At 42.6% G+C, this 24,708-nt stretch overlaps 1 long non-coding RNA gene across 1 annotated transcript; it reads left to right on the top strand.

Annotated features, from left to right (window-relative positions):
- Window positions 1–843: 843 nt before the first annotated feature.
- On the top strand, window positions 844–23,743 carry LOC117048983. The gene is made up of 3 exons (XR_004426899.1): window positions 844–926; window positions 15,875–15,949; window positions 23,721–23,743. It is a non-coding gene; the product is annotated as an uncharacterized LOC117048983 (long non-coding RNA).
- The last annotated feature ends 965 nt before the right edge of the window (window positions 23,744–24,708 follow it).

Genomic DNA, 24,708 nt, shown 5'->3' with positions numbered 1-24,708 from the left:
GAATCGGAAATCAGGAAGACAAAAAATTTAATAAGGAATGGGGGGGGATATAATTTATCTTAAAAATAATTGTAAACAGTTAACATCATTAGTAGGATTGGAGTAACACTTGTAGTTCAATGGTGAATTTTAGATATAATTGAGATGTAAAAGATTTGGATTATAAAAGATGCAGGAGAAGTCCAGGAGATTCTATGGTTTTTATGAGGTATGTTGGATATGTGATTGCAATTTGTAAAACTTTAAATTGAAAAACCAAATATATAAATTTACAAAAAATAAAATAAAATAATCTGGGCGCAGCACTTGGCAGGGTAAACAATTCCCAGTCACCCACAACAACCCAATTCACTTCCCAGCAATCCCCTGCAACCCACAAGGCCTGGAATTCTTGGAGAGCAAGAATGTGCTTTGAGGTCAGACGTGCAAGAAACGCACATGCAGCTCGACAACGAAAAGGGCTGATAAAACAGGCGCTGGATATACGTGCCTGGATTGCCTTATCGTTAGGTTTTTTGTTTGTTTGTTTTTTGCAAATTTTAAGCTGCTGCTGAGCGCGTGAGAAAAAGGCTATATATTAGGTTCTGGACCGGGTTAGGAAGAAGAGGCACAACAGTTCACTCTCCTTCGGCGACCCCGAAGCTCCAAACACACGCGGTTTGGGGAAGGGGTTTGGGGGCTGGGAGAGCAGGCTGGACTTAGCAGGTGGATACAAAAGTTGGGAAGGAGGGCGGGGGGGAGGGCGCGAAACGTGACCGTGCTCAGCGAGTCCGGCATCTGCAGATAATCCCGCTTCTCCCTCCCCACCCCCGTTGATTGGATGGGTCTGCGGGGCGACGGCATGGGGGGGGGGGAGAGGGAGTCGGACGTGGAGGCCCTTCTGCAGCCCCGGAGGAAAAGAGGCGCTTTGCAACAGATGGTTCAAGGTATTCTCTCCTCCGGCGCGTCCCGCGCGCGCTCTCTGGCTGGCTGGCCGGGAGCCCCCAGCGCAACGCAGGCCGGCAGGGAGGGCGGGACCGAGTCCAAGAAGCAGCTGTGTGGTCCTGCAGGGCGCGAGCGCCGCTTTGCATTGCCTTGGCTCGCGCGGACCTTCGCCTGCCCTCCCTCGCCGCTCCGGGCTTAGGGGGCGCCCATGCCGCTCGCTCGGGCTCTGTTGCCGGGCCAAGCGCCGCCGGCCCCGCCTCCGTCTCCGCTCGGGTCCACTTAAGTCGGCGAGTCAAACAAGCGCCGCCTTGGCCCGGCTGCGAGAGGAACTCGCCCGCTCGCCGGCGGGGAGGGGGCCTCCTGAGGTAAGTTTATTGGTTGGCTCGGCTGGATGGGAAAAAAAACCCCGCGCCCTCGCTGCCGCTGTTTGGTCCTCGCTTCGGAAATATGACCTTGTTTCTGCGCTTGAGGCACCGAGGCCGGGATAGGCGCGCTGCAGCTGCTGCTGCTTTCTTCTCCTTCTCCAAAACATTGGGGTGAGAGAACGCCAAAGCTTCGCTTCCCGCCTCCCGGCACGCTGTGGCGTCTTTTTAGACGAGGGCGGATTCAGGAGAAATGCTGAGATAGACCTGGCTTTTCCTGGCCGGCTCTCCTCCAGGCAGGTTCCCTTCGAGAAATCCATCAATGCCTCCTCAGAATTCAGACCCATTGCTTTCAGGTTTACTCCCCAGTCAGGAGAGTATAGGATTGCAGCCTTGGTTGACACCGCTCCCCAACTGTTGTATCAGGTCTCATTGTCTTTTGAATGTGAGGGACGTTTGAATTAATATTAAAGAAGAGATGCAGAAGCCCATGCAGAGTGGTTTTTGCCTGCCTCCTGTCATGTCAGTATTTGCTATGATATGGCAGGTTTGAATTCTGGTTGCAGCCCGTGCACCGTACCATTTGAGATGCTGCCCTGTCACAATCTATTAAGACTTGTATATATGCTGCAGATGGTGTCAACAGGTGCAGGTAAATCCATTGCAATTGTGGTTGTTCCCTGTGAGCTGTCACTAAGCGTTGGGGTGGGGGAAACCCAGTGTGCTTGAGATAGAGAAATGGCTTTCAGCCAGCAGGGATTGAAAAGCATTGACCCGGCACACAAGCTAGTTTCATATACCCTCCAAGGTTGCTGAATGGATTTGCCCATATGATAAGGTAATTTTAGCCAGTGGTGATTAAGGGTACATTGTGAGCATCAGGTTTGTCCAGCTAACCTGAGTTGCATCCTAGTATGTTGTATGGAGTCAAGTCAATACGATACTATTCCACCAAGTCAAGAAACCTATGGGTTCCCACAGGTCTGGGTGTGCTAGGTAACAGTCATATTACCTCTAGGTGATTAAAGGCCTGTTTGGACATGCATGTGCATCACCTGATGACTGCAACATCAAGAAGTGATGCAAAAGTGGGAAAGAGCCACCCAGATCAAAACATCAAAGGCAAAACTTCCATATCACTTCTTCATAAACTGTTCCACTGCAGTTGGTTCGCACATTTCAGCTGAGAATTGCCAGTTGTAGTGTTACAAAGTGGAATAGATGAATGTGTGACACACCTACAAAATGTTTGTTATTTCTATTTTGTTTTTGTTTTTTTGTTTCAATATACAGTATACAATTTTCTATTCCAGGTGCATAAAGCAATGTGCACTTATGGTAAGAATCACAAAGAATTGTAGAGTTAGAAGGCTCTTCTTGTCCAACCCTTTGTTGAGACAGGTAATTCACTGCTGTATCCAGCGCCTGTTTTAAAAATGCTGATGAAGGTTTGTCCACCATCTTCCTTTGCAGTTTGTCTAAAAACAGGCATGAAACCAAAATACTAAAGAAAACAAAATAAGACATAAAAACAAAAACAAAATAAGAATTAAGCATCCTTGGTTCACAGCCCGACAATGCAAAGCTATGCAGCTCAAATCAAAAGTAAATCCTAAACAGTACAATAGGGCTTATTTCTCAGGTAAGCCTGAATTTCTTGGACACAGCATACTGACATGAACGTCCAAGTATTCTGAGACTTTTGTGTGAAGAACAAGCAATGAGGGAGGGATAAAAGTACACTTTGCCACATGTGTTTGCAGAACGTATTTAGTAGGGCTTTTTATGTTCAGCATTTCTGTTGAGTTGTTGTATATGACCTATAGGAACAATATAGAATTCCTTTATTAGAATATAACTGAAGGATCTCTTGTACTCTTGTACTGATTGGGATATTCCAGTGCATCTGCAGTGGCAGAGCTTTCCAGTGTTTCCCAATGTACACCCTATCTATATCACTGGTCTCTTATCCTATACACATCCCATAAAATTCACCACGACTTAACTGTCAGTACACATACATTGGATTGCACTGTTATACCCCAGAGGAAAGCGGCGGGTGAGGGACTTGCCAAGGGATTGTTCTGCGTATAGAAATACAAAGATTTTTTTTTTGCATGCTTTGTTTGGTGTGAAGCCATGGGTGGAGAACTGTGATTGACAGCTCTGTTGGCTCACCCCCTCTAACAACTTGCACTTTCCACCTGTTCCAGGGAATTAACACCAGATAGAGAAATCCACCGCTACAGAGTCCAGTTGCTAGTACTGTACAAGAATAAGTCCCTTAAAAAAAAGAGAGAAAGAAAGTGGAATTGAAACATTGTGGCGCTGTGGTCTAAACCACTGAGCCTAGGGCTTGCCGATCAGAAGGTTGGCGGTTCGAATCCCCACGATGAGTTGAGCTCGCATTGTTCAGTCCCTGCTCCTGCCAACCTAGCAGTTCAAAAGCACGTCAAGTGCAAGTAGATATATAGGTACCGCTCTGGCTGGAAGGTAAACGGCATTTCTGTGCGCTGCTCTGGTTTCACCAGAAGTGGCTTAGTCATGCTGGCCACATGACCCGGATGTTGTACGCCGGCTCTCTCGACTAGTAAAGTGAGATGAGCGCCACAACCCCAGAGTCATTCGCGACTGGACCTAACGGTCAGGGGTCCCTTTACCTTTACCTTTATGTACATTGCTCCACTGACATATTTAAAGACAAAGCAAACAACTTATAAAGTGCAATACTTAATCCTTTTAGTCACTTCCTACATTTTAAAGTAGTCCAAGCTGGAAGTCACAAGTGATCTAGGAATATGACCTAAGATAATGAGCATACATATTTGGCTGAGTCAGCCTGTGCTTCCTTAGCAGTGTAGATAGTGGGTTGATGGTTTCAGGGTTACAAACTTGGGTATCTCATTGTGTAATTAGAAATGATACTTCTCCAGGATGTCATCACTTTTCAGGCAATGTGTAAACAAGCCTGTGAATTACATCAGGCCATTGCACATGGCTGAATCTGAAGTACTATTTTAATGTGTTACTTAAAAAAAAGAACATTTCCGTACTACCCTTCAGTCCAGGATTTTTGTGATGGTTTGCAGTTGCTAAAAAGCACACTAAAAACCTTTAAACAACAACAAAAAAACCAATTATAGCAGGAAAATATACACGGGATATTTTAAGCCTGAAAAAATTAAAAGGAGGTTACGTGATGCCAGGTTTGAGTGGGGTCTGGGCAAGATTCTCTGGTGGTCCTCCATCACCACTGTAGTGGCTAATGCACACCCCTGGCAAGCTTACTGATAAGCAGTAGGTGTCACTACTTAAAAATAATATTAATTCCATGACCCAGCATTGATAGAAGTGCAGAGCTGAATTCCTACAGTTGCCACCATCTTGAGTTGCCCTACAATGCTTCTGGATCCTGTTGTAGCATGATTGGTGGCAGAGCCTAGAAGCATGGTTGGAAAATTAAGATGGTGGCTGTAGCCACCTGGCTTGGCTTCCTTTTAGCATTGGGCCATTTAAGAAGTTTTTAAAGTAAACACACACAGGAAGACAGTGCCTACCCCAGAGGGTCCATAGCGTATTCCTCTTAGATTGGATTTTATCTGGACTGGGGATATGGAGATATTTTTTCTTTCTTTTATCTATGTTGCCACAAGCCTCTGGGTTGGGACCAGTGTTATTTCACTCATACAGAAAGCTTCCACACCAGTGCCTGCCAGCTGCCACAAAGAGTAAGTGGCACCAATCTGGAAATGCTCCCCAGATTTGAAAAGCACACGGTGTAAGGACTTCTAAATGTTACCTCCCTCTTCTTGGATTGCTGCCGCGTGGAAGCGCTTTTTAGAAACTTCCATATGTTTGAAGCCAGCCATCAGAGCTGTAGGATGTCTTGAAGTGGGTTGAATTATCTGGGGGAAGCTTCCATTCCTTCTAATGTTCTCTGTGGTTCAGAATGTCATAGATACTTTCATTATGTTGCAGAGAAAATGGGACCTCTCCTCCTACTTAAATTCTTAATTTGGTAACAGTGCCGGGTTGTATACAGCACAAAGCATCGAAGTGACGCGTCTCTGGCCCAGAGAACTTGCTATCTAGTTTGCACCGAGGGTGGGGAAGGAAGGAACTGGGGAAGGGAGGAATGGGGAAAGAGGTTGGAAATTGCCAGTGAATAGTAGGGTTGTGGAGAGAAACTTCATTAACACAATAAAGGTGAGTCCAAAGTGGTTCAGTGGTTATTTGGTTGAAGAAATTGGTCTAATGGAGAATGGGAGGGGGAACTTGATATGTGGTGGCAGGCTGTTACAGACACAGTGCTGTGGTCTGTATGCCAACCACACATTAAAAATGGGTAGGGAACATTCCCAGTCAGAACAGCCTTTTGTGGGCAACAGGTAGGTAGAGCCAGAGCCAGAAATTAGTTTTTGTGCCATAGACAATTTTCTACACACACTCACACACCTCTCTCTATCCTCTAGGCAAACTAAGGCTCTGGGGCTGGTTCCGGCCCAATCGCCTTCTAAATCTGGCCCGCAGACGGTCCGGGAATTGGCGTGTTTTTACCTGAGTAGAATGTGTTCTTTTATTTAAAATGCATCTCTGGGTTATTTGTGGGGCATAGGAATCCATTCTCCCCCCTCCCAATATATAGTCTGCCCCCCCCAAAGGTCTGAGGGACAGTGGACCTCTCCCCTGCTGAAAAAGTTTGCTGACCCCTGCTTCACCCAGTCAAGCAAAATACATTATCGGAGCTTAAGGACACATTTCAGCTATGCAAAATTACTAGATGAGCAAAGCAGGGTGGGAGAGGAGGGTGTCCTGGGGAGAGTTCCAAGGGCCAAAGAGAGAACCCTGGAGGGTCACATTTAACCCCTAGTGCCTGAGGTTCTCCAGCATCTGTGCTCCTCCTTCGCTCTTGCTGCTACTCCCAAGCCATGAGCAAAACAAGGCATTGGTGCAACAAGGCTTTTCATGTCATCTGAACCCAGGCTTGTCACTGGCTTCTTCCAAACAAACCAGGAACAGTAACCAAGGTTTGCTTCATACTTACAGTTTATTTGGAGATAAGAAGCCACAAACTTCAGAGAACTATGTTGTGTTACATCAGTGGTGCAGCAAGAACGGGGAAGGTGTGCCATGGGTGCTTTTGAGCTGCATGTGCTAGCATGCTGTCCATCCAGTACAACCCTTGCATGTGTTACTCCAGATCTTTTGCCCTCATCTACTCCAAAGATCTCTTCCTTAAAAGTGTTTTGTCTCTTTTATGCGTCTGATTCCTTTCCAGAACATCAAAATGATGCTGCTTTTCTCATGTCTTACTAGCCTGATATGTGTTAGGCATACCTTATCCCGTAGAAGGCGGTGCACTAAAACTCACTGGGTTTAATCTCTTAGTTCACACACCCAACTGAATTTAATTCTTTGCATTTACCACCTTCTGTTGTGTTGTGTTTAAATTTATACTGTAGTCAACTTGAGTCGGGGACCAGACTTATTTTGTCTTAGGCTGTCCAGTGTTGATATTAATATACCACGTTCCAAAGTTAACAAATGCTTGTTTTCTCCTGCTCTGAAGGGTAGGATTCAAACGTGTGGGTTCAATTTACAAGAAAGGAGATTCCGCCTAAACATAATGGAAAAACTTTCTGTCAGTAAGAGCTGTTCCACAGTGGAACAGTCTCCCTTGGGAGGTTGTGGACTCTCCTTGGAGGTATTTCATCAGAGGCTGGGTGGTCTTCTGTCTTGGATGCTTTAGCTCAGATTCCTGCATTGCAGGGGGTTGGACTAGATGACCCTTGGATCCCTTCCGAATCTACGATTCTGTGATTAACTGTGATTAGACAACTTCGCCTGTGCACAAGCTGTGTGTTCGTGCATGCTGCCCAAACTCTCATGCTTTGCTTATTTGAGTGGGGGAAGTGAACCACAGAGCCTCTGGCTTAGTATTAACATCTGGACTGGTGCTTGCAGTGTGTTTCTCTCCAGACATGCCAACATCTGAAGCCAAGGTGTGTTGCTTGTGTGCAAGCTACTCGGGCCATTTTAATTATGGTTAATGACTTCATATTGCATCTGAATGTGATCATATGGGGAGTGGCCAGGGATGGTGGGGGTTGTAGCCCGGCCACAGGTTCCCCACCACAATATCATCTGTAATATATGCAGAACTCCAAGCTGTATCCATCTCATCTTCTGGGGTATTCCAGAAAATAAACAGTGACAAAGAAAGCCTTGTAAAAATGTACTGCTTAGAGACAGAATAGCTTGTGGATCAGAGACATGCAAGGTCCCATTATATGTTAGGTGTGTTTAATGTAGTCCCTGCCTCTTATCCTGCTTCTGATCTGCCAGTGGTAGGCAAGCTTTTAATCCTATGTAGCAACAGAAGTGTTTTAATCACTCTTAGGATTACGATACATTTTTGTGCAGAGTGGAATCAGTAAATATTGCACTTTGTAGTAGACTCCTGGATTGCTTTTCTTTTAATTCTTGCTTTGCTGCTGTCTTGTGCCTCTGTAAAATTCAGGGACTGGGCAATTCTTTGCTTGTGGAATATTAAGAGGCCTCTCAAAATGCAGATGAGCTTTTGCATTGCACTATGTAATAGGCAGATTGTTGTTGTGCTTTCATTAGACTGTGACTTAGAATCCTCTTATTACTTTCAGATCTCCGTATCTCACTGCACCAGGTGCACACTATGTGCCGCTTAAGGTTCTGTTGTTCAGAAGATGCTTTTTGTTTCTGGAGACTTGTTAAGGTGAAGAAAAGTGAGACACTATTTTGCATACAGGCTAAATTGCAGGGAGGGGAGATAATAAAAAAAAAACTTATATAAAACAAGAATGGTTACCCACTGGCGTGCTAACTTCCTTTGGCTAGAACTTTAGTGTTGGTTGTTTGAAAGCAGATGTTCAAATGAACTTTTCTTGCCACATGGTTCCTTGTAAGCTGGTCTGTAAATCTGTAGACTACAATCTGCTTCATCAGATTCATGAAAAGTTTTCCTGAGTTACAGGTACACATGGTTTTGCAAGGGGGAGAATAGTCAGCAGTGAGGTCAGAGGAAAATGAAACACAGAAAAGCACAGTGATGATTATGTAATAATTAATTACACCATCTGACCTGCCACCCCAAGCTGGGCTTTTATGTGTTGAACACCTGCATGAAATAACCGCTAAAGCAGGTGTGGGGAACCTTTGGCCCTCCAGATGTCCTCCCTGGATTCCATTAATGTGTTCCTCTCCACAAGAGGGAGGAGGGCTGGCAAGAATCCTGCTTCCCCATCCAGAGCAGTTGTATCTTGAGAGAGAGAGAGAGGAGAGAGGCACACACCTCCTCCAGCCTATGTTTCCTGGTCTCACGCCCACCCCCATTTCTTCCTCTTGTTCTCCAACCCACATCCATCTCTGCCTGCCACCCCATGCCTGAACCTGTCAATGCCTCTGGACTCACAACCATTTGCATCACAATCACCTGCTAAATGTCATCTCCCACCTCCATCAATTTAGCAGAGTTTCCCATGCAAACCTGGATGGAAACTGCTACTAAAACGACACCTAAATTTTAAAAGTTTTAACATGCAAACTGATTCTTCTGCTAACATGGATCCCCTCTAATCATTGTAGCAGGGTATTCCATGCAGAGCTGTATGGAAACCCTGGTGCACATGATGGGGAAATTCAATTCTGACTGCGGATGGGGATTTTGATGTATACCCCTCCCTGATTGACAAAGGGGTATGCATCATAATTTTCTACTAAAAGAGAGATTCTGCCATCTTTTTTGTAGGGGATTCCATGGAAGCCCCTTCTAAAATGAAGGGGGGGGAACCCCTCTTTTTTGGGGGGGGGGAGTTCCTTGTAAGGTGCTTTGAAGTCCCAGCTTAAGAACCTTACACACAATAACCTTGTGTCATCATGAGACTGGCAGATCAAATGTGTCCCACAAGATCAGTCCAGATAAAGATGTTGTCCGTGGAGCCAAAATGGTTCACTACTCATGATCCAAGGAGAGTGGGAGGTTGCTGAGGTCTAAGGGGAGTTGGTGGAATGGGTGGGGTTGGTGAAGAGATGGGGGTGGGGTTTGATGAGGAACACGAGCAGGGTTGCAGTCGCTAGCAAGGCTGGATTGGCTTGAAGCACTTAATATAGAAACAACTGGAGATTCATTGAGGTCCTAACTTCTAGCACCAGGTGAGATGGTTCAGGAAAGCCATTGTACAACTTTTAGGCTTCCTGTGGCACATGTATGTCTTGGTTTGGGAGCTGTGTAATAGTTTGCAGATTGTACAAAAAGAGTGTGTTTTATATTTCTGACTCACTTTTCTCCTCCTTCAGAACTCAAAGTGGTTAACACATTCTTTTAAACCAATAGAAGAAGAATAAAATACATCGAAGCAAACAGCAGGCACAAAATACAAATACCAGTCAAGAAACCTTCCCTGTCTCAGTAACACTAGTAATTTCTTAGCTGTACCTTTCAAATGCTCCATGCATTACTGCATGGCAGAATTCATATACTGTAGTGAGAGGACCAAATAGTGAAGGTCATCCCAGTGTCTCAGCATCATAACTGAGAAGGCACCTCTTCACCTACATCTCAGTCCATATAGGGACAGCAGAGCAGATGATCTTATCAGAAGCTGCCACCACTTCATCTCCTTGCTTCTCTGGCAGCATGGCAGGCCATGGGATAGTGCTGCCCAAGGCAGCTGCTTTAGTCTGCCTCATGGGTGGGCTGGGCCTGCATTGGAAGGTGCTTTGTACCAAGTCAGATCATTGGTCCATCTAGTCAATACTGTCAACACTAACGTGCAGTAGAGTCTCCAGGGTTTCAGGCAGGAGTCCTTCCCAGTCCTACCTGGAGATGTCAGATGTTGAATGTGGGACCTTTTCTATGCAGAGTTTGTGCTCTGCTACTGAGCTGTGGTCTTTCCCCATCCTTTTATGTCTTTGCTATATTAGCTTGTGTACTGTGTTTCATTGTGTGACCCTGATCCTCTACTTGGAACCAGTTTCACAAATGGAAGGTTTCTTCTCCATAACTTGTGGCAGGATTTGTTTGTTTCACTTAAATCCTTCCTCAAAATTGCTGAGAATGGTGTACACATAGTTCTCAGGTGGTCTCCTATCCAGGCAGCTAACATGGCCAGATCTGTTTGGCTTTAGGCAGTTGTAACATCTTGTGCCTTCACGCCATTATCCAGGCCTGTGTAAATCAGAGACGTGGTGCGATATTAATGGATCTAAAGTAGCAGCATCAGCAATATTAACTAATTTCCTCATTTGCATCTGAGGCATTTGTTTGGTAAAAGGATCATTAAGCATATGCAAACATTCCACGCACTGCGTAAGTTCTTCAGGCTCTGGCAAATGATGAATGGGAAAATTAGAGGTTGCAGGAAAATGTAAATATCATCCTTTGTAAACCTGTCCCCTGGCAAGAATGAAATATTCTCCCTTTGAGCAATGAAGCATTCGTTATATTCTTTTCACATCAGTGAAGAGTGCCCAAGACTATTTTACATACTTGATTTGTCCCTTTTACCTTTTTTTTCCCTGAGCACTCCTGTTGAATTGGGATTTGTCTTGGTTTTGTTGAACAAGCGCTTCAGCACTGTGCTGCAGAAAGAAGTGCCATAACTCCAATTAACTCCCATGCTATAATCTCTTGAACAATTCTGGACCCGTCTCTTCATGTTTTTCATATTAACAGCCATGGGTCATTTGCCAAATGTTTGGTTAAATAATTGCACAGTGGATTAAACTGGAAGCTCACATCATGGTTGCTATTAAATAATTTATGTGTAACAGCAAACCTACCTGAGGAAAACTGGGGTCATTGGGCAAGCCAATTAAATCTTGGCTCCAATGGGAAAAGCTTTCCTCCAGTTCTCACTGGAGATAAAAGGATCTGCAACAGATCACAACAATCAGCAAGACTACTTTTTCATTTACTGGCTTTCTGTCTGTGGAATACCGTAACTGCTTCAGGTCAGTGAAATCACTGTGTTTTACCAAGAACCAGATTTGTCCATACATTGTGAGAACAACCCAGACAACTTCATAGGACTGGTGGTATGAAAACTCTGTCTTTTGTGGTGTGGACAGTGTTGCCAGATCTGGCAAAGTGTCAGAAAACATATGAACATGTACACATGTCTTACATGTGGGAAAGCTAACTTTTAAAGAATGTTTCCTGGAGTAAGCAGTATGCACAAAGGTGGAATAACATTAGCGTGGATAACCTGTGGAATTTATTGCTGCCTATTATTAATGAGCCACTTTTGGGGAGCTGACAATAATCACACTGTTGCAGAAATTCAGATGTTTATTTATAAAAAAGATTTAAATGCAATAATAATTCAGTATGAAATTATTTGGAAGAAACAAAATGGCTTTGTGGTTGCTACAGAGTAGAAAGGGTTAATAATGCATGTATTACCTGGATCAAATTTAGTTACCAAAGCAGAGAAAGAGCTTTTCTCCTGGAACAAGTAGCAGTTTGGGACAAGAGTGTGTGAGATATATTGGGACCATTTTGCAGGGGGAAAGGGTTAATCCATTCATGCCGTGATACTGACAGGGAACAGGGCTGTCATTGTTTGCTTAAAGAAAAATGAAACAAACAAATGCAAAACAATGTTTTGATGTAACGTGTTTCTTCCCCTCAAATGTGAACAAACTTCATTACTTTTGAGAAACTTTGTTTGCCACAGGCTGTATCTGCTCCAAGATGCTTGTTAAAATGACTTTGCAATAGCGAGGGGACTGTAGATGATTACTTTGCAAAAGCATTATGAATCAGTGGTAGAGCACTTGAGTGGGGGAGGATTCCCCTCCCCAAGTGTTCTCCAAAGATGCACTTGAAAATGCTAACTTAATTCCAAATCAAGTTGAGAGGAGTATGCTCATCACTGATCTGAAGGGTTTGGGTGGGTGATTGATGGGTGCAGGCAATGCTTTGACACCTCAATATTGCATGTGGCTAGCAGAATTGCGCGGCACAAAATCAGCCAAGAGTAGTCCTGTTCTGGCTTGATCTGAGCAGACATTTACTGTATGAAAATACTTAACTGTGATTACTGTCTCCATGTCTGCTTGATGGTTTTAAAGGGGCGTCAGATGTCCATCCTGTGCACATACTACTCTCAGGTTCATTTTTGAGCTTCTTCCTCCTGGCACTAATTAATGGGAAGGCTTTTCATATTGTGCTTCCCACCCAAGTTACTATATTCCTATAACCAACTCTCATTATTTGTTTCCATTAAGACAGAATACAATATGCACTCAGCATTCAAGAATCCTGTGTACTTTTGTTATTTTGACACTTTTTCTGTTTCATTTACTTGGTCACTTCATTTGATCAGTTCTGAACAGGACTCTGGCAGATTTAGAACCATGTGCTTTATTACAGATACCTGATTTTGATTCAGTACTGCACTTTGTGGGCTGCACAAATGAAACCACAGTGTTAACTTCCCATTTTGACCTCCATCCCCTCCCATAAGCTATTTCATTTTGTCAATGAGTTTTTTCACACATAGCACCAAAATTCAGTTTGATGCTATGTGAAAAAGCCTTATGCTGCCTCCTCCCATCTTTAACCCAAGTTTGAGCAATTGCTTTTCAACAGAGGGCAGTCCAGTGGTGATACCTATTTAGGCATCTTAACTGCTCTCTCTCTCTGTGTGTGTCTCCATGTGTTTGTGTGATGCTGGGTCCCAAAGTGATATACATAAAGCAACTTGGCCTAGACAAAAAAAACCAAATAGTTGTGACACAAGTATAAGCATAGTAACAAGCAAAGGTTGGTACATTAGGGCAAATGGGGCCCCACCAATCTTAGCCTGCCTTCAGGCAGCTCCCACCTGCCTGTCTTCTTCCTTGTATCCAGTTCCAGGGCTTCCTCTTCCTTGGTCTCAGTGTTGCTCCTTGCAGAACACAGCCCAGGGAAAGATAGGGGCAAAACCAGAATTAGCTGACTGCCTGTCATTGGCTCTGGCTCTACCTGCTGTTGATCTCTGCCCACCTTGTCCCACTGGGCACCAGCTACCACTGATAGTAACTCAGGAAGCTGTCTAAGTCAGACCAGTAGTCCATGTAGCTCAGTACTGCCAACATTGAGTGGCAGAAGCTCTGCATGGTTTCAGACCAGATGGGACTTTTTTTAAGCTCTACTAGGAGATGCCAAGGATTGAACTTGGGGCCTTTTCCAAACAAGGAACATATCATTTTCAGCTTGCAGAAATAAGCAAATTGATTTCTTGCATCATCTAATGAGCTTCAACAGTCTGATAATTAAGTATCATGTTGGTTTAGTTCTTTACATTACTTTTTTTGTCCTCTTCAAGCTGCTGTGAGTTATAGATCTTCTGTTGCTTTCGGCTGCACCTGCCTAGACTTTGCTTCTGGGTAGCATTCTATTTCATGACAGCACATGCCATTATTACAGGACACTTGTGTCTTAGAGGGACAAAGAGATGATATATATCTTTCAGTCCCATTTTTCCCCCAAGAGCATTTTCAGAGAGGACTATACAAAAGTTTAAAATTGAATTGCACTAAGTCGGTCATCTATAGGGGTTCTCAAACATTCTGTCTTCAGGCCCCACCTCGGATGACTGTAAATTACTGAGGCTCACTAGTCACAAAATAGCATCATAGTTTGGCATAATTGACTGCAACCAGTGCCATCATTTTATAGTGATATCTAATCCCTCTTTTAGCAATTTCTAGGCATTTGCCACAGGGATTTCCTTGTAGTGTGGAGTTTACTTTTCCTCAAGTACAGACTTTGGCTCTGGAAGTACGGTGACTCTGCTTCACTATTTCAATAAGAATTTGCTGATTCAAAACTTCTAAGTGAAGCATCTTAAGGGGAAAGGTATGATGCAAATGTCATCAATTGGCCACTGATGGAAGGAGAATGCTGCACTAGATTGACCCTTGGTTTGATCCAGCAAAGCAGTTTTTATGTTCTTAGCTCAAATCTGCTCAAACTAATGAGAAGATTTAGAGTTTGCACAACCACAGCTTGTATCTTAATGCAGCTGAAACCTTGTATTTTTAAAAAGTGGTAATGGTACCCTTTTTTGTTTTTTATGCATCTCTTCTTTCAAAATCACTTTGGTCCATGGGAAATTGCTCCTCACATTCCCTAAGCATACATGGTTATGTGGGGACTTCATCAAACTTTACAAGATAACTAATGTTTTTAAAACAATGATTTCATGAGAAATGGTTTACCAGTGTTTCAGTTTATTGTGACAGCTGATAAAAGGGCAGGCAGTTAGATGAGAACTGTAGAGGGGGCTGATTTTTCTTAAAGAATTAATCTTTGCAATCCCCCTCCCCATTTTTGAGTGATTCCTTAGTTGGCTCTGGAACATGGTTCATTTACTGATACTCCCACACAGTTGCTAACCTCATCGTTGTCTGGTTCTTTTCTTCTCAAGAGATTCAGAAATTGGTGCTAAGCGTTGGTCTCTGCTTACTCCTGCTGCTGCCCAATTGAATAATCTCTTCCCATGCCTCAGGCAAATAATAGTGATGGATGGCTAAAGCAGGCCACTGGGGACTATTTTGTACAACTGCTGCTGTGCTGTCCTTGTGGCTTAACTGAATTTTATGGTTACCTGAATTTTTCTTCATAAGCACAAAATACAATTTTGCAGTCTGCCTAGTATGGGTTGAGCAGCATGGTGTGCCACCCTAATTAATGACACTCTTATTTTTCTTCCCAGATTTCACAATGCTCGTGGAGAATTGGCCACCTAACTAATTCATTGGCCATGTTCACATATAAGGATAAACCTGATTTTCTGCCTTTTTGTGGTTTAGCTAGTGTCTGGTAGCTGCTCCTTCTTCTCTTGGGGCAAGTGGGAGAAGCAATCCTGGAAGTAGGGATGGAAGGAGCCATCAATTTCAGTTCTGTCTGTTTCTTGCCCCCCCCCCCCAATATTAAATTCAGTTCTCCATATTTTATGCAGTGATTTGCAATTTCTTTTAAAAATCCTTATGAAAACCCTTTTCTCCTATTAGCTTCACTCTGGGTTCTGCACAAGGAACAGATGGAGGAGAGGTAATGCAGGGAGATGAGTCACCAAGAGACTTCTTCCTCTCTCTCCTGCATCTGTGCCATCATCAGGCAGGGCAGCATGCTTTTTTACTGCCCCACTAACCTGCCACCCAGGCCACTTGCCACCCCTACCCAGCATCCAGATACTGGGTATTTACTGGAATTGGCTGCAACTTCTTCTGAGTGTGCATTTGACAGCAAACAATGGAATATGTGAAAAGGGTGTAAGGCTGCTAATCCTAAGCATGCTCAGCAAGGAGTGAGTTTCCTGCAGACTAAGCACTTTTCAAGTTGGGCTGTAGTTTAGGAATGATTGTTTATATAATATGTCTGAATATTTAGCTTGAAAAGACAAATAGTCCTTAATAGCTTCCAGCGAAGCAGGAGCAGCCGGTCTCAAATTGTGGAACATTAGCACAAGCAATGATAGAAGGCAGTATATCAAATGTACGTAGAAGAGAGAACCCATCAAACATACTGTACTCTTGACAGCATTCTTTATTTTTATTTTTAGGTCAGTATCTACCAGGTAGCTGCTCTGAGAATAAAAATGGCATGATGAGGTGGATAATGCATGTTTTCCTCCCAAGTAAGTGATATATTGTTTTACCGCCCGCCTCCCTTTGTAGGTGTATGCAAAAAATACAGCCAATATGTTTTTTCATCACAAAGCTGAAATGTTGGAAGTAGGCTATACTTTTATGGTGTGATTAAGGAGATAATGAAACACTCAGTTGCTTTCTAAACTTGTTGGATATTTGCTGCCAGAATTCTGTAGCCTGGGCAAAACATTAGTGTCTCCTACATGATCTTTTAAAAAGCAGATCCTGGAGATTATTTGTTCTGTAATAGAATGATGCATTGTCTTGACTATGCATTTTTAATTTTTAATTAAGAAAAATACTTGCATTGGCTCAACTCCACTGCAAATTTATTTGTGTAAGGCCTACTTTTTATATAAAGTATTCTAGCAATAAGTGTGCTACTTGTTTATACAGTGGTACCTCTGGTTACGAACTTAATTCGTTCCGAAGGTCTGTTCTTAAGCTGAAACCATTCTTATCCTGAGACGCACTTTCGCTAATGGGGCTTCCTGCTGCGCGTGCACCTCTGGCGCTCAATTTTCGTTCGGATCCTGGGGCAAAGTTCGCAACCAGGAGCAGCTTCTTCCGGGTTAGCAGAGCTTGTAACCTGAAGCGTTCTTAACCAGAAGCGTTTGTAACCAGAAGTAACACTGGATATGGGTGTGTTTTCTAAGCAAATTCCTTGTGCTGGTGGCAATTCTAGCAAGGTTTATTTGGATTGCTCCTGCCTTCTGCTTGTGATACTCTGTTTGATCCGTTAAGGCAGTTGACTTTCCCTAAACCCCTTCCAGCCTCTTTGTTCCATTGTTCCGCATTTAGAAACAAAAGCGAAACCTGCAGTGCACAGTAGTTATTTCCAGGTTTCTGTCCATCATACCCTTTCCAGTGAACTCTTATTTCCTTCTTCTCCTGGTTGGTTTCCATCCATCCCAAACAGGCACTCAGTGTTCCATGATCACTGAGCATGTTCTGTCCTTATTGAACTATTCTAAGGGATTTCCCCCGCCATCAGGGTCCCCCCCCCTTAAAAAAAGTAATTCTGCAAATCTTGAATTTCCCACAATCCTGATGATGCCTCCTTCTTGTATATGGATGGTGTTGGTTTGACTCATTCAGAAAATAAATTTTTACATGAAAATTAAATTGCAGGTTATTTCTTTGTGACCCATTTGAAGTAAAACGGTGAGCTCTGAGAATTGAATAATAAGTGTGACACTTTGGTGTAAGTGCATTCTCTTGCAAATATGCCAAACTGAGTTAGGACAACATCATATAATAATAATAATAATAATAATAATAATAATAATAATAATAATATCATATTTCAACCAGTTTCTTTCAGTTAGGCACAGTATGCATTTAGCTGTTTTAGGGAAGGACTAGGAAAGTCTCCTATCTTGAAAGCTTCTGCCAGTCAGTACTGTAGACAATAATGAACTAGATGTAACAATAGTCTAATGGCCCTATGTCTCTCCTGGCCTTACCTGGAGATGCCAGGGATTGGACCTAGGACTTTCTGCATGCAAAGCAGATGCACTACCATTGAGCTATGGCCCAGGTTTGATGGTTTGCTTCACCTTAAGATACCATTATTACAAAGCCAACCACAAACCATGGTTCAAGGCTGGGCAGCAATCCATGGTTGGTTGGGGCAAAAGAAACAATCATCCGTGATTCAGAAAGAATATTAAGCCAACCCCTTGCTTGTGTAAAGAGGGTTCTCTGGCTGTGTGTGCTGGTACACATTGTGGTTTAATCAAGCTTAGTATGGCATGTGAACATTTTTATGCTCCCTGTCTCCAGCACGCTCAAGAAAATTGTGCTTTCTGTGTTCTAAAATGTTTCCTCTAAGAATAAAATAGATTAAACCAGATGTTTCAGAACTCCAGTATCCATGTGGGACTGCACACACACACACACACACACACCACTTTTCATCTCATCTGGTTCTCAAATAAAAAACATACAAAATTTAGAACATGAATAAAACATCAGAACAGCATCCATGGTGAAAAGGCTTCCTGAATTAATTTTCTTTTCACCTGGCATCTGAAACTTAGTAGGGACAGTGCCTGCCTGCTTTCTAATGGTAGGGAGTTCTGTAGTGTTGGGTCCACTATACTGATTGCATGACTCAGTAGCATAAGTTGTGTTTTTGGTCTGTGGGGGACAACTAATAGTGCTTCCCCAAATAATCTCAATGATTGAGCTGGGACATACCAGGTAAGGCAAGTACCGGTATCTTCAGCCTAGTCCAGTAGCAGATGGGAAGTCACTTCAGTTCTTTTGATGGTATCATGTGTTGGTGGTAACCACATAGAGTGCATTGTAGTAATCCAGTATTGAGGTTACCAGTGCATGGACTACAGTAGTAAGGTATATAAAGTAAGTGGAATCAGGAGAGATGCATTTCCTACTGCAACTCCATCATCTTTGCTAGTATGGTAATGAATCTACTTTTGTCAGCTCAGAGCTAGTGCTGTAATACCAGTAAGGGGAAAGTCTCCTTCATTGTTTAATTGAAATGATGGCTTATGTGCAGTTAAGAATTCTCCATATATTAGTTGTACATAAGTATCTGTAGTTGGTTTCTTTCTGGTAATTTTTTAAGTGTATTTGATCTTTGCAATCAGTTTGAGAGAGAACTCAAGATGAAGATGTTATGCTGAGTGGTTGTTATCCTAAAGAGACTTCCCACCAGTTCGAACAAATAATAATTTTAGGATATTTGGCTTAGTAAAATTAAGCTTCTCTCTCTCTCTTTTTACCATCAATTGTTGGATTTTCATTTTTATTTAATAAGCAAGAATTGTGCACAATAAACGGCACGGAAATGAACAGGAAGCAGCTAATGCTAATAGAGAAAGGTTTATATGTGCACATAGCCCCTCTTAGAGTTCAGATGAATGTGCCAAGACAGATTTTCAGTTGAGACTGAGTACAAACAAATCATCACCTCTAATCCAACAAGAGAATATGTACATGCAAAATGGGTGCTTTATGTGTGTTCTCTGGGCTTGGAAGTCTGATCCAGAAGACTGCATTGGAACAGCTCCAGACAGATTGTTTGCAATCACAGTAATCATTTGTTCAGGGAAGAGAGTGATACTGTCTGGAAAAATACCAAGAATAAGAGTGTTTGCCTGTATGAATACAGGTGACTATTTTACCAAGTGCTAACTTCTCATGAGCTGACTGGCTGTTTGGCATTGTCTCTGAACCTGCGTGGGTGACCAGATGACTTCTTGACTGTTGAACTCATCTAGCCACACATAGTAAGAAGGGCATTACCACATATTAATAGAAGATATATGATAACATGGTAGTCTGTGTCTACTCAATGTAGTATTCTGCCAAGTAGTAAAGAGAATTTCATTACACTCTTGTGCATGATCAGAAATCTGGGGAAACAGAGTAAAACTGACATGATGATACCATTGAACAAAATTTTGTAGTGTTAGTACACACCAGGTGTAATTTGGCTATTTATATGGACTCAGATAACTGTTTTACAGTGGCTTCATGCACACCCTTGTAAGAATTTTACCAGTTGGTAAATTGTATTCAGACTGAGTCATGTATCTTAAATTAATTATTATTTACACTATAATCTCAGCCTTTCTTCTAGGAATTCAGGGTAGTTTGCAATATGTTTTAGAGGCAGCGTCCTCTCATTTCATAGCAACAAAAACCCTGTGAGGTTGGTCAAGCTAAAATAGTGTGAATAGGTCATTCAGAGAACATTCACACCAGGATCTTTCCACTTCTAGTCTGGCACTGTAACCGTTAAACCACACTAGCTTTCAAGTCAAATAAGCAGCAGTTAAGCAGGCAAGGTAGAACAGGTAGCAGGTAAGAACAGGAATTGGGCTTTATTTAATATTAGCAGAAATCCCAGGAAAGAAATGCGAGGCATGCATAGTCTTAAGAGTGCAGGTAAGAGAGGAGGGAACTGCAGTGCCATGGGATTTTACCACATAGCGTTGCAAAGAGATCAACCTCAAGAGTCAGTGAGTCTGAACAGCAACCAGCCTTGAGATTTTCATCTTAGACAAGTGAGTTCTATGAAGACATAGAACTGGTGTTGAGTTGTGGTGTCAACCCTTCACTACTGTAACAGTTTCCCTCATATAATGATAGCTGGTTTTCCTATTGGGTCTTGGAGCTTGAGAATATTTATTTGTTTGTTTATGTATGCATATGTATCCCATATTTCCTCCAAAGACATGCTTCTTCCCCTCCCCATTTTATCCTTACAACAAACCTGTGAGGCTGAGAGACTGGGCCTGGTCCAAGGTCATCCAAGTGAGCTTCATGTTTGAGTGGGGATTTGAGCACTGGTCTCCCAGTTAGTAGTTCCTTGAATCAGGTGACACACCTCTCCCCAAAGTCTGGCACTTTCTGTCATAAGAATAAATATTTACCTCTTAATGCCCATGATAGTATGAGTATCTGGTTATATATCTCATTCCAACCAAAAGACTAGATCAACAATTGCTCTGTGTAGAACATGCCCCTCTGTTTCAAGAGAATTGTTCCAAATTGGTTGCTGACAATATTGAAATGTTTAAAGGTCAAGCATTCTCTGGGTAGGTGGAGTCTTTGAAAGTTAGTCTCCTCTGTGCAGAAGTTGTTTTGGTTCTGTGAAGAGGGAAAAGGTTTAGTCCAGAGTCTGTTGCCTTAAATGGGATTGTGTCAGATTCATGACTTCTCTTGAAGACAATCCCTCCTTCTGACAAATGGTCCCAATCAATAATAATTCCACTATTTCACAATCTTACACATACTCTGGTTTTAACTTTCTCCTTTTTGTGGTAAGATGACTTTGCTTTAAATTCCAGAGCATGCCATCTGAGCATGCTATCTATTTATATCTCTCTGAAGATTATTAAAACAACCAGATATATGAAATGCCCTGATGCGTGTTCCTGGAATTAATTTTCCTGGAGTGTCGCAAATAACATTTTAAGCAACTTGGATAACGAGGGTGTGTTGTTTTCCCCATTCCACTGGAATGAAAACAGTGATAAATTCAAAGCCTTTGTTTTGTGCTAAAGATTCTGCAAGGATAGTGTCATTTGGAAGGTAGTGCCAACATGGATTTTTTACAGCACGTCTTAAAATTGAATGTTCATAAGTATTTTCATCAGCACTGGCACTAAAAATGCTTTGGAAAAATTGAACCCTGTTTTCCTGGTTCGTGAAACTTAATGGGGGTTTGCTTTCAAAATAAGACAAAGGGAACTCTTAGAAAACAAAGTTACAAACCGACATGGAAATGCAGAGAGTCCGAGATTGGAAAAATGTGAAACGGATAAACTGAAATGGACACATTCTCTTCTCTGTACTTCATAGGACTGGTATCCAAACAAGAGATATAAGCATGTGGTAGAGAACTTTGCACACAGCCAGACCTTTGATCCTTGATTTTTCCAGCTACAATTTCCACTGTTGAAGAGGCAGGCAGATTTTTAAACTGCACAGCAGCTTGTCTAGTTGTGGTTCAAATTGCTGCAGCGAAATTGGAAACGGAAGCCTGGGCTTTCTGCCTCTCTCCCCACCCCCTGCCCCTGCCACCATGTACATACAACCTCTTTTGTATCTTGTTCATTAGATAGGGAGGTTGAAAATAGAGAGACTGTCCTATCAGATTCTGCTTCCTTTGGAAAAACAAAGCCGGCTTCAGATGTGTTCTGATATTTGCGTCTGTCCCCTCTATGGGGTGATATCATTAATACAGACATGCAGATGATGCAGCGTTGGAGCTGGATCAAAATGATTTCATACACAATATGGTTCACTGCAAGTTCATTTGAAACATTAGCATTTGGGCTTTGACTAGTGTCTAAACCACTTCACTCTGCTTTGATCTTTTATAACAGTTTTTGTCTGCTTGAAGCTGATTATCTTTTTATTATGCCACAGAATGGAAGAGGGGTCTGGTGGGAGCGAGCTAGAACAGTAGCTAGGCACTACGCTTCCAGAATGGGTTCTCCCTTTTTAAAAGAAGCCTAGCTGTTAGCCACTTAACCTTAGTGAGAAGAAATGTCTTCTGCGTTAGATAGCTTGTGAAATTCCATATCCAAGCCACATTTTAAAACATAAGTATTGCGCAGGTGCCTGGGAGATTGCCTAGCTTTATCTGCAAGGTTGCCTTGGGAGGTTCAGAGAAGATTGGTAGCACTCAGTGTTCCACCAATTTTACGCATGCCACGCTAGCCTTTTCTGCATCGCTGTAGAAATAAATCAATAAGGAAGGGATTGTCTGTTAGGGCCATATCATTAGCATAATTAATGTTGCATATATTGGCTTAATTGGCATCAGACATAGAGCAGCATTGTGCATCTGCAATATGCAAAGTGCAGATGGTGCTTCTCATACTGATTGCTTTTGGGAACATCACTAGGAAATTGTTTGTAATGACTTAAAATGTTACCAGACCTTGTGACTGTTTTGTTTCTTCACTGGGAAACAGCTCCTGACACACACACACACACACACACACACACCGCAAAAAAGCGCATTAACAATGGGTTGGATCCAGAGTAACCTGTTAGTTAACTGAAGTTCCATTGATTTCATTGGAAACAAAGCTCAACTAGCTTACTTTGAAACTAGTGCCCTGTTACATGTTACTTTTGTGGTAACCAGTGAAGCCCTTTTGCTCCCCATCTCACTTGCCAATGGTGCAGTTCGAAACACATTTTGAAGCCAGTACTTACAATGAGAGATCCTTTGTACATTTATAAATAGTTTTTTAAGCAGTCCTGCCTTTCTTCAGGGCCACTCAATTTGGCTACTTGTGCTTGGAGTAACAAAGTTCAGTGCAACTAGAAGACAGTACAAACCAGCATTTGTTATGACCCCCTGTCTATTCAGAAGCAAGCCCTGTTGAATCCATTGGTGCTTACGCCATGTAATAGGTGTTAGGAATGCAGCTTTGCTTAGTCACACTTTCCTTTTATTGAAATTATTGGGACTAAATCATGGTTTAGGGTGTATGCAACTATGTCGCACTCAAGCATATAGCCACAGATTTCAAGTGATTAGTCTGGGTGTGATTTAGTTGGATACAACTGTATATCTGGATTCAACTCGTGATACTCAAAAACCTTTTCAACATCTCAGAGTTTTAGGTGTGACCAATGACTGAACTTCAAAGCAAGGGACATTCGTAGTTTATTTTTTTCTTCAGTGAGTGAAAGTGTGGCAGAAAGCGATGGAGATCCAAAACATTTTTAGCAGTTCAAAATGAGATTAGCTAAATCAGCTTGTATTGCACAAGATATATCTATTACAAACTTGTTTCCTGAGCTATGAAACTGATGTAGTGCATGCATGTTCATATTGCAGCCAGTTCACCTGGAAATAATCAAAATATGCTTTGGGTACTCCCTTTGTGGTTGGCTCAATTTGCATTGCAAGATGGCGGCGTGTGCAGACGCTGCGGCTGAGTGTTCCCTGGAGAGGGTTTATTAGGACAAATTATTTAGGAATTTTCAGGATAGTAGGCTTGTCGGTTTTTGCATGTCTGATGTAGATTTTTCAATTTCGTTGTTCTGTATGGGGCAATGACAATAAAGATTATCGTATCTTGTAGTCTTGGCACCACTACATATTCCAAAAGGTTTGGATCTTCACATTATGAGGAAGCGTAAATTTAATTCAAGACTCAAAAAAGGGTGGCATGGAATTTCACTGGCATTAAAATATATAATTTCACTTTGGAAATGTCTCAACTCCCTCAACTGTTCCTCGTATGGCTTGGTTTCCAGACCCTTGATCATATTGGTTGCCCTCTTCTGCAAGATGACAAGGATCCATTAGTGAGAGTTACAGGTAGGTAGCCGTGTTGGTCTGCCATAGTCAAAACAAAACAAAAAATAAAAAAAATTCCTTCCAGTAGCTCCTTAGAGACCAAGTTTGTTCTTGGTATGAGCTTTTGTGTGCATGTATCTGAAGAAGCCCCTTCATGGATCACTGCCTTGTCGTGGCGAAGGGGCTTGAATTACTCAGGCAAGCTATGGACAGGTCAAGATGGACAGGTCATAGCGGAGAGTTTGGACCAAACGTGATCCACCTGGAGAAGGAACTGGCAAGCCGCTCCAGTATCCCTGCCAAGAAAACTCCATGGACAAAGACAACAGGCATATAAAAGATATGACGCTGGAAGATGAGCCCCTCAGGTCAGAAGGCGTCCAACTTGCTACTGGGGAAGAGCGGAGGACAAGTACAAGTAGATCCAGAGCTGATGAAGCGGCTGGGCCAAAGCCGAAAGGACGCTCAGTTGCGGATATGCCTGGAAGCGAAAGGAAAGTCCAATGCTGTAAAGAAAAGTATTGCATAGGAACCTGGAATGTAAGAACCATGAACCTTGGTAAGCTGGATGTGGTAAAAAATGAGATGGCAAGAATAAACATTGACATCCTAGGCATCAGTGAACTAAAATGGACAGGAATGGGCGAATTCAGTTCGGATGACTATCATATCTACTACTGTGGGCAGGAATCCCGTAAAAGAAATGGAGTGGCCCTCATAGTCAACAAAAGAGTGGCGAAAGCTGTACTGGGATGCAACTTCAAAAATGATAGAATGATCTCGATACGAATCCAAGGCAGTCCTTTTAACATCACAGTAATCCAAGTTTATGCACCAACTACCAGTGCTGAAGAAACCGAAATTGATCAATTCTATGAAGACTCACAACACCTTATAGAAATGACACCAAAGAAGGATGTTCTTCTCATTATAGGGGATTGGAAT

Source organism: Lacerta agilis, chromosome 6 (assembly GCF_009819535.1).
Source record: "Lacerta agilis isolate rLacAgi1 chromosome 6, rLacAgi1.pri, whole genome shotgun sequence".
NCBI classification, from domain to species: Eukaryota; Metazoa; Chordata; class Lepidosauria; order Squamata; family Lacertidae; genus Lacerta; species Lacerta agilis.
The sequence above is the reverse complement of the archived record's forward strand: the minus strand, read 5'-3'. Positions and strand labels throughout refer to the sequence as shown.